This window comes from Palaemon carinicauda, chromosome 24 (genome assembly GCF_036898095.1).
Source record: "Palaemon carinicauda isolate YSFRI2023 chromosome 24, ASM3689809v2, whole genome shotgun sequence".
In the NCBI taxonomy this organism is placed as follows: domain Eukaryota; kingdom Metazoa; phylum Arthropoda; class Malacostraca; order Decapoda; family Palaemonidae; genus Palaemon; species Palaemon carinicauda.
In genome coordinates, this window is record NC_090748.1 from 64400198 (window position 1) to 64413077 (window position 12880).

Here is a 12880-nt window from a genome sequence, read left to right on the forward strand (position 1 = left end):
GTTTTATTGATTAAACCTTTTTCATTTATACAAGGATATTTTTTCTCATTCACTTGCATGAATGTTTTTTATTTAGCATGTACATCACGTTTTGCTTACGTGAGGATGCTATTGACAAATCATGCTGGTAAGCAGAAGAACGGGTTTAAAGTGCCAATGGAGCTGTTTCATTTTTGAGACCTGCACTCTCATTTGTTCCAGATGACATTTCTGCTTTGCCATCACATTCTTGTCCACGTTTCAAAGCAACAAACTCGTAGGAGATTTTATTTATGCAAGGTTGGTTTTCATGTCAGGCAAGAGACTGCAATCATGCTGAAAGTATTTCATAACAGAATTTGCAATCTGACCCGTAGCCTCAACAGCGATAAGAAGAAAACCTGCTGATTTGTCCATATTTCTTTACCACATGTTCTTGTGTATAATCACGGTCGATTGCCGATATCAGGGGTGAGGGTAAATAGTTTACTTCCAATTGATTTATATTTGTGTTTCATTTAGACGTTCAATCATACATACATTACTGCAATACTAAACCACATACAAATTATCCACATACAGTAGCCTACTACAACTTAACAATTTAAACTTTAAGTCAATAAAATCAACATGCAAATTATTAAATTGCGGGTATGATTTATGTACACATTTTAAATAAAAAAAAAAAAAGCGTCTACATTATACAAGCAATCTATTTAGCCAACGATCGTTGGTTACATTTTGGAATTCCCAATATTTTTTTTTTTTTTTTAATAAATCTCAACAGATCTTGTGATCTTTTAGGAACACAATCTAAGTGCCGAAGAATTGTTCAAGTATACTGTATATTATCAAATTAATAAAATTAGACGTTTGGATTTCTTTTCATTTGAAAGATAACAACCACTAAAATTGGATAATAAGAGCAACATTCTGAGAATGTCTTTTTCCTGTTGGAATCTTGCAGAAATATAATTCAAAACAGGTTTTACATAAGAATGAAATAGAATAAGATTTGTCTTTGCCTATGCCTGTTAGTCTACATACGATGAATTTTGATCGATTGCATAATTTTTCTAATGATTTAAACAGTTATAGATGAAAGAAGAAACACAAGAAACATTTTGTCACGAGGATGAATTTTATGTAAGAGCTCTTGTCACAGAGATAAGATATCATGCTAAAGTTGTTTCAAACGATATTTTTTCCACGTTTGTGAGTATTACTTTTACTTAAATGACTTTCCTAGTCCTGTATCGCACGATAAAGCCCTGGCACACAGCAGGACCAACAAGAACTTTGTTATTGACCGTGTTAATGGTGTCATGTGATTTCATAGTGTTTTTAACTATTTGCATCTGTGAGAACCACAGTACTGTTTCTTGATCTCCACTGCTCATCTGTTCAAACGTGTGATATAACTTCCTCACCGTCCTTGAATCAGACTCGTGGTTGAGGCTTAAACTAGGGGTTACACATTCACATATATTGCTGCCGTATCAGCCGTGCGAAGGCTTTCGTGGTATTTAACAACCGAATAAGTAAAACTTTAGGGCACTGCCGCATTTCAAGTAAAACGTAATCGGGAAGGTAAGTGCATATGGCGCCATAGAGTCTGGGTGGTGTTCGACCCCTACATGGCCATAGTCAGCGAAGTGTACGTAATTGGGGCCTGACGGCCTGCTGACTGTGGCATGTCCGTTAGACATAAGTACCTTATACGTAACCCATAAACAGCGTACTAAATCCATACATCTTGAATGTCCAAGTTCGACTATGTTTGGGTGCATCTGGCATAACGCCAAAGTGGCCCAATGGGAAAATATGGCACCGTTGGACCAGATAGCATTGAAAGGGCCGAAACCTTGAACGAGAGAAGAGATAATACCCGATTTTTTTTTTTTTTTTTTTTTTTTTTTTTTTTTTTTTTTTTTTTTTTTTTATGGTGAAAGTTTTTTGTTTAGGTGTTGGTCTATTCCTTTATTAGATGTAGATTTCCTGTCCCTTTTGGTTTGAATTATCCTTATTTTTGGTTTATTTTATATCTTTGTATATTGCATATTTTTATGTCATCACAATACCCTTCTCCCCTCTCAAACAATCCAGTGACATCAGGACTGAGCTTGGAAGGGGAGGAGGAGTAGAATCAATAGTTTTTTTTTTTTTTTTTTTTTTTTACTTTTGAATTGGTTTATTATTTTCTTTATTGTTTTTTTATTTCGTTCATGGGGTGTTGGTTTTCCGGTTCAGGTTTCAGGTTCCTCGTTGCTCTCTCCACAACACTGATTGTGGGCACACTACTAGAAGAAGCGTAGTGAGTGCAAAGCGCTGCAATCTGCAGATCATTCATTATCATTAGTTACCTCCTACACAGCTTGCATACTTTTTTCTTCTAACTTCTAGGACTTATCCAATATACATGGCAACATCTTTAGTTGGGTTTTCTAAATTCTCTATTTCTGTTATTATTTCTAAATTTCCTTAACTCATTACAGTTGAAAATATGTTCAGTAGTACCCTCTGCCTCCCTACACAACACACAAAGCCTATCATTATCATTCCTGTTTCTATAATTTTCTTTTAATTCTAGCATATTTAACCTTGTTTTTATAACTATTACGGCCTCATTAGTGTTAAGTTCTATGTAATCTTTTCTACCATTACTATTCACAAACCTCAGTTTGGTCATCTCTGCTTTCTTTCCTTCTATTTTCCTTTTAATTTCATTTGCCACTTCACTTTTTACTTCTTTTTTTTTTAGTTCTTGCTTTTTATACTTTCTTACTTCTTCAATCTTAATATCATATTTATTGCATATTTCTATGGTACTTTTCCCCCAACATTCCCCATATGGTTCTCTTATTTGATCTTCCACTACCTCCTTAACTAGCTCTTTGTCATTTGATGTTATGATGTTAGGAAATAGCATCACTTTTTTTAGACTCCATTCTATTTTTGTTTCTGCTATTAGCCCCCAGTAAGGTGTGGTAGCAACCTGTTCAAACATTCCTTTCATAATTTTGCACTGTATACTCTCTAGTTCTTTCATTTCTTTTTCTTTTATTACACCCCGGGTCTCAATATTTTCACAGTTGAGGTGCTGGTCTTCTCTTTCATTGGTTTAGCTTTTCTGTCATTTCTTGTCTCTAATATCTTTCTACTTTTTTATATTGCGTATTTCTATATGTAGTATATTTTTGGTTCTGATCACAATATCGTGCAATATATTGGTTTATTTTCTTAACAGCTTTGTTTCATTCCAGTATGCTTTCGTTACATTTTTTTTGTCACAGCAATAATGTGTTTCTTTTATAACGTCTTGATTTCTGTCTTCATTACCTTTGCTACGTAATGAAGGTAATAAGAAAAACACAAGAAGTTATTATTTCAAGCTTATTACAGAAAATAGTCAAAGACTGTTCGGCCCCAACGTTTGACCAAACACGGCCTCAGCTACGTTTTATTTTATTTTATTTTATTTTTTTTTTATGAGAGGTGTCCTATGTTCCCGAAAAACTGGCTGCCAAAGCGAACATTTTCCCGTAAATCATAAATAAATACGTAACTACCAAAGATTGCCATCACATTCTTCTTTCTATCCCACCGTTATCCCTACATAAAGGGGTCAGTTGCCTGATGCGTCTTCTTTTCTCCACATCACAATAGCAATCTTCAAAGCACAAAGGTACGATTACTGAAAGTACAATAATTGGTGGCTGTCCGGCCTTATACGGCATATATTATACCGGACAGAACAAACAAACAAAAAAAGAGGAGGGGGAGGGCTGACGGAAACCGTCAGAAACAATACATAAATGTTTGAACTGTTTGTTACATTTCTCCAGGTACGCGTTTTTTTTTTTTTTTTTTTTTTTTTTTTTTTTTCTCGGTTAGTACGGTATTGGTCTTAATCTTACTTTTGAAGCCTATATTGTCTTCATTGAATATGCTTTTCCCCATTATTTTATTTCAATCAACTCCATAAGGTTGTTGTAACTTTATAAATTCACTTCCTTCCTTTCTATTTCCTGGAAAAATAAAAATTACTTCGACTTAGGTCTTGCAAATGAATAAAATCATTACTTTTTCCAGTATGTCTATTGTGATTTTCAATTTTTGCTCTGAAAAAATTTCTAATGCAAAAGTATTACCATATATTTATTCCCCTTCGCTTTATCATTTTAATTTCTTGTATTATCCAAAGTTCGCTTTATTGCCCAAGTCTTCTTTCCACTTATCAGTATCTTATGGTCTTGCTCCGGGTTTTATTTCTATCTTTGTCATTTGTTTGATATTGACTTATATTCAGGTTAACTCTTGCAAATACATACTGGCGTTTCCACCATTACTTTCTTTTCTTTAGTAAAGACAAAGTTACATTATTCAAAACCACGGTTTTTCATTAAGAGCTACAGAAGTAATTAAGCAAGTAATGCAGCTTCCCGTTTATCACCCTTGATTTCAGAGGGAATTCCTTATCTCTCCCCTTGACATGCCAATAGCTGTGTGCATTTAATCATTCATATACTAATTTCCTACATATCCCAGTTTCAGTCCTTTATCATTATTATTATCATTATTACTTGCTAAGCTACATCCCTAGTTAGAAAAGCAGGATGCTATAAGCCCAAGGGCCCCAACAGGGAAAATAGCCCAATGAGGAAAGGAAATAAGGAAAAACTACAAGAAGAACAATACTAACATTAAAATAAATCTTTTATATAAACTATAAAAACTTGAAAATAACAACAGGATAAATACTTCAAAATAACAAGAGAAAGAAAAACAGATAGAATAGTGTGCTCGAGTGTACCCTCAAGCAAGGGATCTCTAACCCAGGACAGTGGAAGACCATGGGACAGAGGTTATGGCACTACCCAAGACTAGAGAACAATGGTTTGATTTTGGAGTGTTCTTCTCCTAGAAGAGCTGTTTACCATAGCTAAAGAGTCTCTTCTACCCTTTCCAAAAGGAAAGTAGTCACTGAACACTTACAGTGCAGTAGTTAACCTCTTGAGAGAAGAAGAAATGTTTGGTAATTTCAGTGTTGTCAAGTGTATGAGGAAAGAGGAGAATGTGTTAAGAATAGGCCAAACTATTCTGTGTATGTGTAGGCAAAGATGAAATGGGCCGCAACCAGAGAGATGAATCCAATGTAGTACTGTCAAAGGACCTAATAACTCTCTAGTAGTAGTATCTCAACGAGTGGCTTGTGCCTTGGCCAACCTGCGACCTCCCTATGTAAATGTTCTGCAATATTTCTAATTCTGTCACATTTATCATATTTACTCAATACGGAATGGGCTGTATCGCAACGTCCTTCCAACTCGGTGTCATATAAATACTATATCAGATTGTTTTCTCTATATCTGCATATGAAATATTTGATGTGTTTTGGTTTTTTTCGATGCCAGGTCCTTTCATATTTGTCCTTTTTTATCTGTGTTTCATTTTCTTCTAATCTTTATTTTTTAAAAGTATTGAAATAAATCCTCTTTAAAGTCTTCACTTAGTATATTTATTTTTATTGTAAAAATGCACGAATGTTATTAATTTTGTGATCTATTTCATACTGTATCTATATTTCTTTATATCTTTTTATTGTTGTCTCTTTTCTTCTTGTATATTATATGTTTTGGAAGAGATATTTCCTTCGTTGTTAATTCTCGCACTTCTTTCTCCCTTTTGTCATATTTATGTTTACATTTTCTATTAGTGTTGTCTTTTTTTATTCAATTTTCTCCATTTTAGATTATTCCTTTCTATTGCCCTTCTCATTTCATTATTCACCCATGATTGTTCTTCTTGGCTTACCTATTCTTCCTCGAGTATTCTTCTTGCATACTTTCACAAATCTATCCTATGATGTGCCTATGATCGTTCAGTTAAATCTTTCTATTTCATTTACATGTCTATTTTTCTATGGTTCCTTATATTCTTGTAATGTATTTCTTCAAACTATTACTTCTCCGACCTTTCCCTTGTTAGATGTCCCTCTTTTAACGAGGGAATGCCTTGTCGAAGTCATCGTGCTTCGATTGGAAATATATTTTTCATGTTGAAGCATTGTGACGGGCGAAAGAGCTCTAGAACTTGGGGAAATTGCTCCCCCAGTTCGAACCTAAATTTCTCTCTCTCTCTCATCTTTTTCTGCCTCGGAATATTACTTCGACCTTCTCTTAGTTTTATAAACGTTCTTTCGTGTTGCTGTCCCAACTCTATGAGTAAAATTTCCCGCATTATATACTGTATATGTGTATATATGTAAACAGATATATTTATCTTTTTTTCTAATGGCTTGGATGTTTCTACTGCCGTTATTGCTGCCTGCTTCGATGAATGGGAGGAGGTGTCACGGGTTGGAGGTATTTGGATTCAAAGCTGTATGTGAGAGTATTGGATGATCTCAGCCATCCCGTAGATGGTTTTGAACTTTTTGGCGGAACTATTCTCAAGCATGGGTCTTCGAAATCCAGGGGTATCCAATGCTTGGGGTAGGACCGTAGGACTTTCGGCTTCTGGCCGGAAGGACATCATTACGGAAATGGGGAGGATGATTCCATAGTTCCTTAGTCTCAGCCCTAACAGACGGATTTAGCTTACACCTGTGCCTCTATATCTATTTTGGTGCTATCCTTCGGGTAAGATATGGAGTGAATCATGTGGGAAGCATAACTCTCATTGTGCCGATAATGGAGATTGCAAATTTCCTTTCCGACTTATGATGCTTTATTGATATTTTCAAGCAGGTAAATCACCTAACTCACTCACAAACGATAAACTACTCTCTCTAAAATGGATCTCTCTAATGACAAACCCCCCTCCCCTGGATATGCTGACCCCCCCCCCCCCCTCCCCCTTACACTATTGACGACCTCTTGCAAGTCTTTAAGGATAATTCTGCTGACGACTTGGGAACGAAAAAGGACCACTCCTCTAATGTCCAGAAGTTTAATGGTAATGTAATGGAAAGTCATTCATATATGCGATATACTAATATGCTGCAATTATGAAATGTTATGGATGACTTTTAAAACTTATGGTAAGATTACGGAAATATGGATGAATTTCAAGGAAGATGAAAAATGGGAAGCATATATATGCTTTAATGATCATGAAGAGGCCTTTAAAGTGATTTCTGAAATTTATAAATTGAAAATTGATAATCACCAAAGCATTACGCAATGCTGCTCCCGGGAATATTGCCATATATCGCCCGAGTGACTGGTATCACACCGAACCCTTGGACACGAAAAACAAAAAACTTTGTATCAGAAAGAAAGCTTAATCCACCAATGATGCTTATTACAACATCGAAGGGAGAAGACTATAAGCATTTTAAATCTAGCAAACTAATGCAAAAGAAAGTAGGCAATATAGAACGTGGGGACATTTCTAGATTTGGCAATAAACCCATCTTAATTCATGCCAAATCTAGAATGCAGTCTTTTGTGCCAAGTAATATGAAGATGGAAGAAAATTTAATGGGAGATATCAAGCCACGTTTGAATTTTAGTTATGGAAGAGGAGTAATCTTTAAGAGGGAGCTTTATGATTTTAGTGAGGATGAAATTTGGATATGTGTCCTAAGGAAATATGGAAGGTTCATAGAATTTCCAACCTTCATGATTATTTTAACATTTGAAAACCATGATGTACCCTCTCATATATGAACATGAATGAATACTGTACGATTTATTAAGAAAACATATCATAGAGGACAGTGACTGCAAAATTACAATTTATACAACAGAAAGTAACCTTTGTATTTCAAAATAATTAACCTGTCTAAATCCTACAGTCCATTAGTGAATGCAGTCATCGTACAAAGATAATGAATGCTCTCATATGTCAAGCCTATACTCTGGCTCATTCATTGGATTCTCAGTCTGAAAGATATCTAAGATATAGTACTGGTAAACACAATACATTGTACTGTCATGTTCCTAACCAAAAATTATAATTGCTAGCAAAAAAAAAAAAAAAAAAAAAAAAAAAAAAAAAAAAAAAAACTCTTAAATTACCCAAAAGAAAAGTTTCACAAAAAAAAAATAAATAAAAAATCCGGGAAAACCAACACATGCGCACATATCCTCAACATTCACTCTCCACAAATACTTTCGTATCTCGTTGGTATACCTGGATCCACTACAGTCATTATCAAATAGTGACAATAATAGCTATTAAGTATGGCCATAATATGCAAAAGAAATCACAAGAAAAGATCATCATCAAACATAAGGAAATAGTATTCAATATTTTTAAAGATAATGAAACATCTTTTAAACAGCTGTATCAAAAATTAATTGATGCACATCATCATCATCAAACAGTTAACCAACTGTATCATACCAACAAAGAGTATCATAATCAAGCAAAGCTCTGTTCCTCCACTCGGAACACTTCTGCTGGTATCCATGCAAAAAACAACAAAATGGTACGAGTACAGATTATTTGGGCTATGCCTATACTCTGCATTAAGTGAGGCATGCCAGGGATCCCCGGTGTAAAGGATTCAAATTACCATCAGTTTCAAGCTACCCCCCCCCCCCCTGGTAACTTTAAACCGGTTTCATATTACCGGGGAGGTAGTTTGAAACCGGTTTCAAGCTACCCCCCCCCCTCCATGTTTTTAAGTTATCCCCCCCCCCAATCGAAATAGAAAATAATCTATATGACAGGGTACACATGCATCATGCATTTAATTGGCGAATTCGCAGCAGTATGAAAAAATTTTATTTTCGTATTTAAGAAAAAAAAATAGTTTTCTCTTATCTCAAAAAGATGCCATTCATGTGCTTCACACGGCAAGATGCGTGGAGAAATTGACACAAAGGTCCACAACGAGATTTGTACTTTGTTGCTTTACTCTTTCAAATTTACGAAGAAGTTTGAGGTGTAGGCTACTTAAAGACAAAAATACACATACCATATTTCCGAGATTTTGTCTCGAAAATAAAGAGAAAAGAATGCAATTTTATAGTTATAATTAATGCCATTACTTGAACTTTAATTCTATAAAAACTCAACTTCAACTTGTTATTATTTTGTAACATCATTCAGTCCTACTATAAAGAAACGAGACACAAAATTGCTACCTTTTGGATATAGTTTCTCAGGTCAGCGATGGACATTCATTAATCGGTTTTCGTCAGAAATTATCCCTTATTAAACCTCTTTGCCTTGCGGGCAGGTAATGGCAGGAACCACCTGCGACGAAAGTAGCTTGTGCTGCGCACCCAGATGTAGGAGAGAGAGAGAGAGAGAGAGAGAGAGAGAGAGAGAGAGAGAGAGAGAGAGAGAGAGATTACAAACGCTGTAACAGAGATGCTTCAAAGATTATAGCCAATCAAGGGAGACACAAACAGCACCATAAGCCTTTCGTCAGCCAGAATGTAAGGTCATCCATCCGCAAACAGAGCAACAGTAGGGATACGATACTTACTTATTATTATTATTATTATTATTATTATTATTATTATTATTATTATTATTATTATCCAAGGTGCAACCCTACTGGGAAGGGAAACAATTAAGGAGAAAGAAATAAAGGAAAGATATAAAGTTAGAATACAAAAATAACAAGTGGGCAAATGGGTATTGTATCATTAAAGAAATATTTAAAGCAAACTGATAACAAGAAAATATAGTGAGCATGTTGATATGCCAACAAAAATAATAGAATAACTACTGTAAGAGACGATATGACAAAAGAAAACAAAGAAACGTTTCGGCTGTGGCCTGCAGAGATTTTTTTTTCTTTCTTTTTTTTTTTTTTTGATAAGTGGTCAATACCCAAAGGGGATTACTAAAAAAGAATTTAGTGAGGTGAGAAGTTATACTACGAAGTCGAAAATATGGCACCGTGTGTTTTTATCTTTAGATACACATTGACCTTCGTAAATTTAACAGAGTATAGTCTTCCAAGATTGGCTTTTCCGTTTTCCGAAGCCCCACTTGGTGTTCACTACGTAGTCATAGATGATATCAAGGTAGTCAGATTTCCGTTCAGCAGCCATACTGACGACTTTTTGGACAAGCGATGCTGTGATCGGTTTAACCTGGGTTTATATACATCCCAACACACCAGAGATCAAAGGCTTACTACCGCGTAAAAGATAATCAGATAAAAAAAAAAGGGGGGGGGGGTTGATTTGCGGCCCAAGGACGAGAAATTATTATTGCAACTATCGTCCTCTTTGTGGTCATCACGATGAATTAAGGAACGCTAGACTTATGTGCACTAGTATTATACATCATGCAAATTTACTCACTGAATGTGTCCTAAGTTCTTTTTGATAAAAAAAAAAAAACACGCATGAAGGATGGCCGTATCGATCGTGCTTTCATCACTGTACGAGTATAATAATCGCAAAGAAGAATATGACAATAAACGGATAAATACATGACTTCAATCAATTCTACAATTGGCGGAAACCGTACATGTAACTTAAAATTTTTGTGTTGACCCTGACCAAAGCAGTTGATTAATATTTATAAATGATGAGATACTACGCAAAAACAAGGGGGGTAGTTTGAAACCCAGGGGGGGGGGGTAGCTTGAAACTGGCTTCAAATTACCCCCAGGGCTAGCTTAAACCCGGTTTCAACTTACCCCCGGTAGCCTGAAACCGGATTCAAACTACCGGGGGGTAAGATTTGGAGGGGGTAATTTGAAACCTGTACGCCGGAACCACTCCCACTGCTGGGGTGTTCCCCACACCCCCGCATTCATTGCGCGAATTCTGGCGGCGGTCTAACCAAGGCCGTCTTTCGTCTAACTCAAAGCATCTTGCTCGAGTATAACAAAGCAACCTGTCCTGAGATAGTAGGGTTCGTCAGCATAAAGAATCTGGCCTCCTTTCGGGGCGAAAGCATCACAACTCAACACAACACAACACAACACCAGTCCAGCCAGACGGTGAACAAAGAAAACAATTCCTCAACATTTTCTACAGGAACGTCCAAATTCCCTGGTTTTTATCAGTACCTGTCAACTTACAACAAGGGACATCCAGAACTCTAAGGCAATCTCAACGCCCAAGTGCAGAAAGTCTCTCTCTCTCTCTCTCTCTCTCTCTCTCTCTCTCTCTCTCCTGAGCGCGCCCTCATGACGACGTCGATATCGGGGCTATGTTTTCAAACTCTCCAGATGCCCAATGTTCGAATACCAATCTAGACAAACTGCTGTCACATTGTTTGTATCGACAACTAAAAATCACGCTTTCTGACAAGTTTCACAACAGAGACACACTTTACATACAGTGCCTTTCACAACAGTCTGATACTCTTATCATGTTTTGTCTTATCTCTTGTGTTCGTACTCAACTAGGCCAAACTCGAACTCTGGCAAACACACAACAATCATTCTAGGACATTTATTCAACCAAGTTACCCTACATTACGCAAACAAAGGCTCTTGTGTTAACAATACATCACGGAGATCTACTTTGAAACCGAAGCTTCCTAGTGCAATTAAGAATAGAGAAAATGTATTCCGATCAGATCTACGTTAAAATTCAAACAACAAAAAAATACAAGGTGGAAAACGTAAACTTACGTTAAAACTTAACATTATAAAATTTCGCCAAAGTCAAACTGTTTACAAATTACGTTAAAACTTTACTCAGAACATAAATTATCCATAACCTGTCACTGAGGTTCAATAAACAAAAACTCTTTAATCAATTTCCCCCCAAAAAAAAGAAAAAAGAAAAAAAAAATTTTACTTCCCAATATATTTACGGGACAAATCATTCTATCTGTCTTACTCACAACGGCTGAAACCAGAACAACGAAAACTCCTACATTCTTCACTTTTATAGTAGTAGGTTGGCCAGGGCACCACCCGCCCGTTGAGATACTGCCACTAGAGAGGCATTGGATCCTTTGACTGGCCAGACAGTAATGCATTGGATCCCTCTCTCTGGTTACGGCTTATTTTTTCTTTGCCTACACTTACACAGAATAGTCTGGCCTATTCTTTACATATTCTCGTCTTTCCTCATACACCTGACAACAATGAGATACTAAACACTTCTTCACCCAAGGGGTTAATTACTGTACTGCAATTTGTTCAGTGTACTTTCCTCTTGGTAAGGGTAGAAGAGACTCTTTAGCTATAGCAAGCAGCTCTTCTAGGAGAAGGACACTCCAAAATTAAACCATTGTTTTCTAATCTTGGGTAGTGCCATAGCCTCGGTACCATGGTCTTCCACTGTCTAGGGTTAGAGTTTTCTTGCTTGAGGGTACACTCGGGCACACTATTCTATCTTATTTTTTTTTTCTTCCTCTTGTTTTTTTTAAATGGTGTGTTGGGCAGGCTTAATAGAAGAGCCATGGATGCCTGGTGGTTTATCAAGAGGTTGTCTTTTCCTTTTCTGATTCTTTTTCTTCTCAAAACCATCCTTACTGTCCTCCCTTCAGTTGAAGTGGTTATCCTGGAGGGTATTTAGCCTTGCATGGTGTATCGGCTCCTCCATGTTGACCTGTTTTTTCCGTCTTTTTACTATAGTCTATGGGTTTCATGAATCACTTTATTTATAATTCTGTACATATTGTTTTTGTTATAATTCTTGTTAGTCAAGTTTTTAAGTATGATGTCTCTTTTTTATTTCTATTAATTCTTATGCTGCCTGGAGACATTGAGCGAAGTCCGGGACCAGTACGTCCTAGATTTCGTCAATGTCGTCTTCTGTATTGCAATATTCGTGGTCTTCGTGCAAATATCCAAGACCTTACAGTTGGGTCCAGACAGTATGATATTCTTTTGTGCTCAGAAACTTTGGTTTCTAATATGAGGCACTCCTCTAAGCTCCTTATATGTGGTTTTGAGAAGCCAATAATGTTGAAACATAATGCCATCCCTAGGGCCAGGGGAATGGCAGTGTATATTAGGACC

The 12880-nt window shown here is 36.2% G+C and overlaps 1 protein-coding gene across 2 annotated transcripts in view; it reads left to right on the top strand.

Moving 5' to 3' along the window:
- The window catches only part of LOC137618128 (uncharacterized), a 226530-nt gene that overhangs the window by 21019 nt on the left and 192631 nt on the right, over positions 1-12880 (top strand). The window contains exon 1 of one of the 2 annotated variants that reach the window (XM_068348145.1): positions 1271-1569. The exons of the other annotated variant lie outside the window; for it this stretch is intronic. The gene's annotated coding sequence lies outside the window, so the exon portion shown is untranslated. Of the gene's footprint in view, positions 1-1270; positions 1570-12880 lie in introns of those variants that run through there. 2 annotated transcript variants of the gene reach the window in all.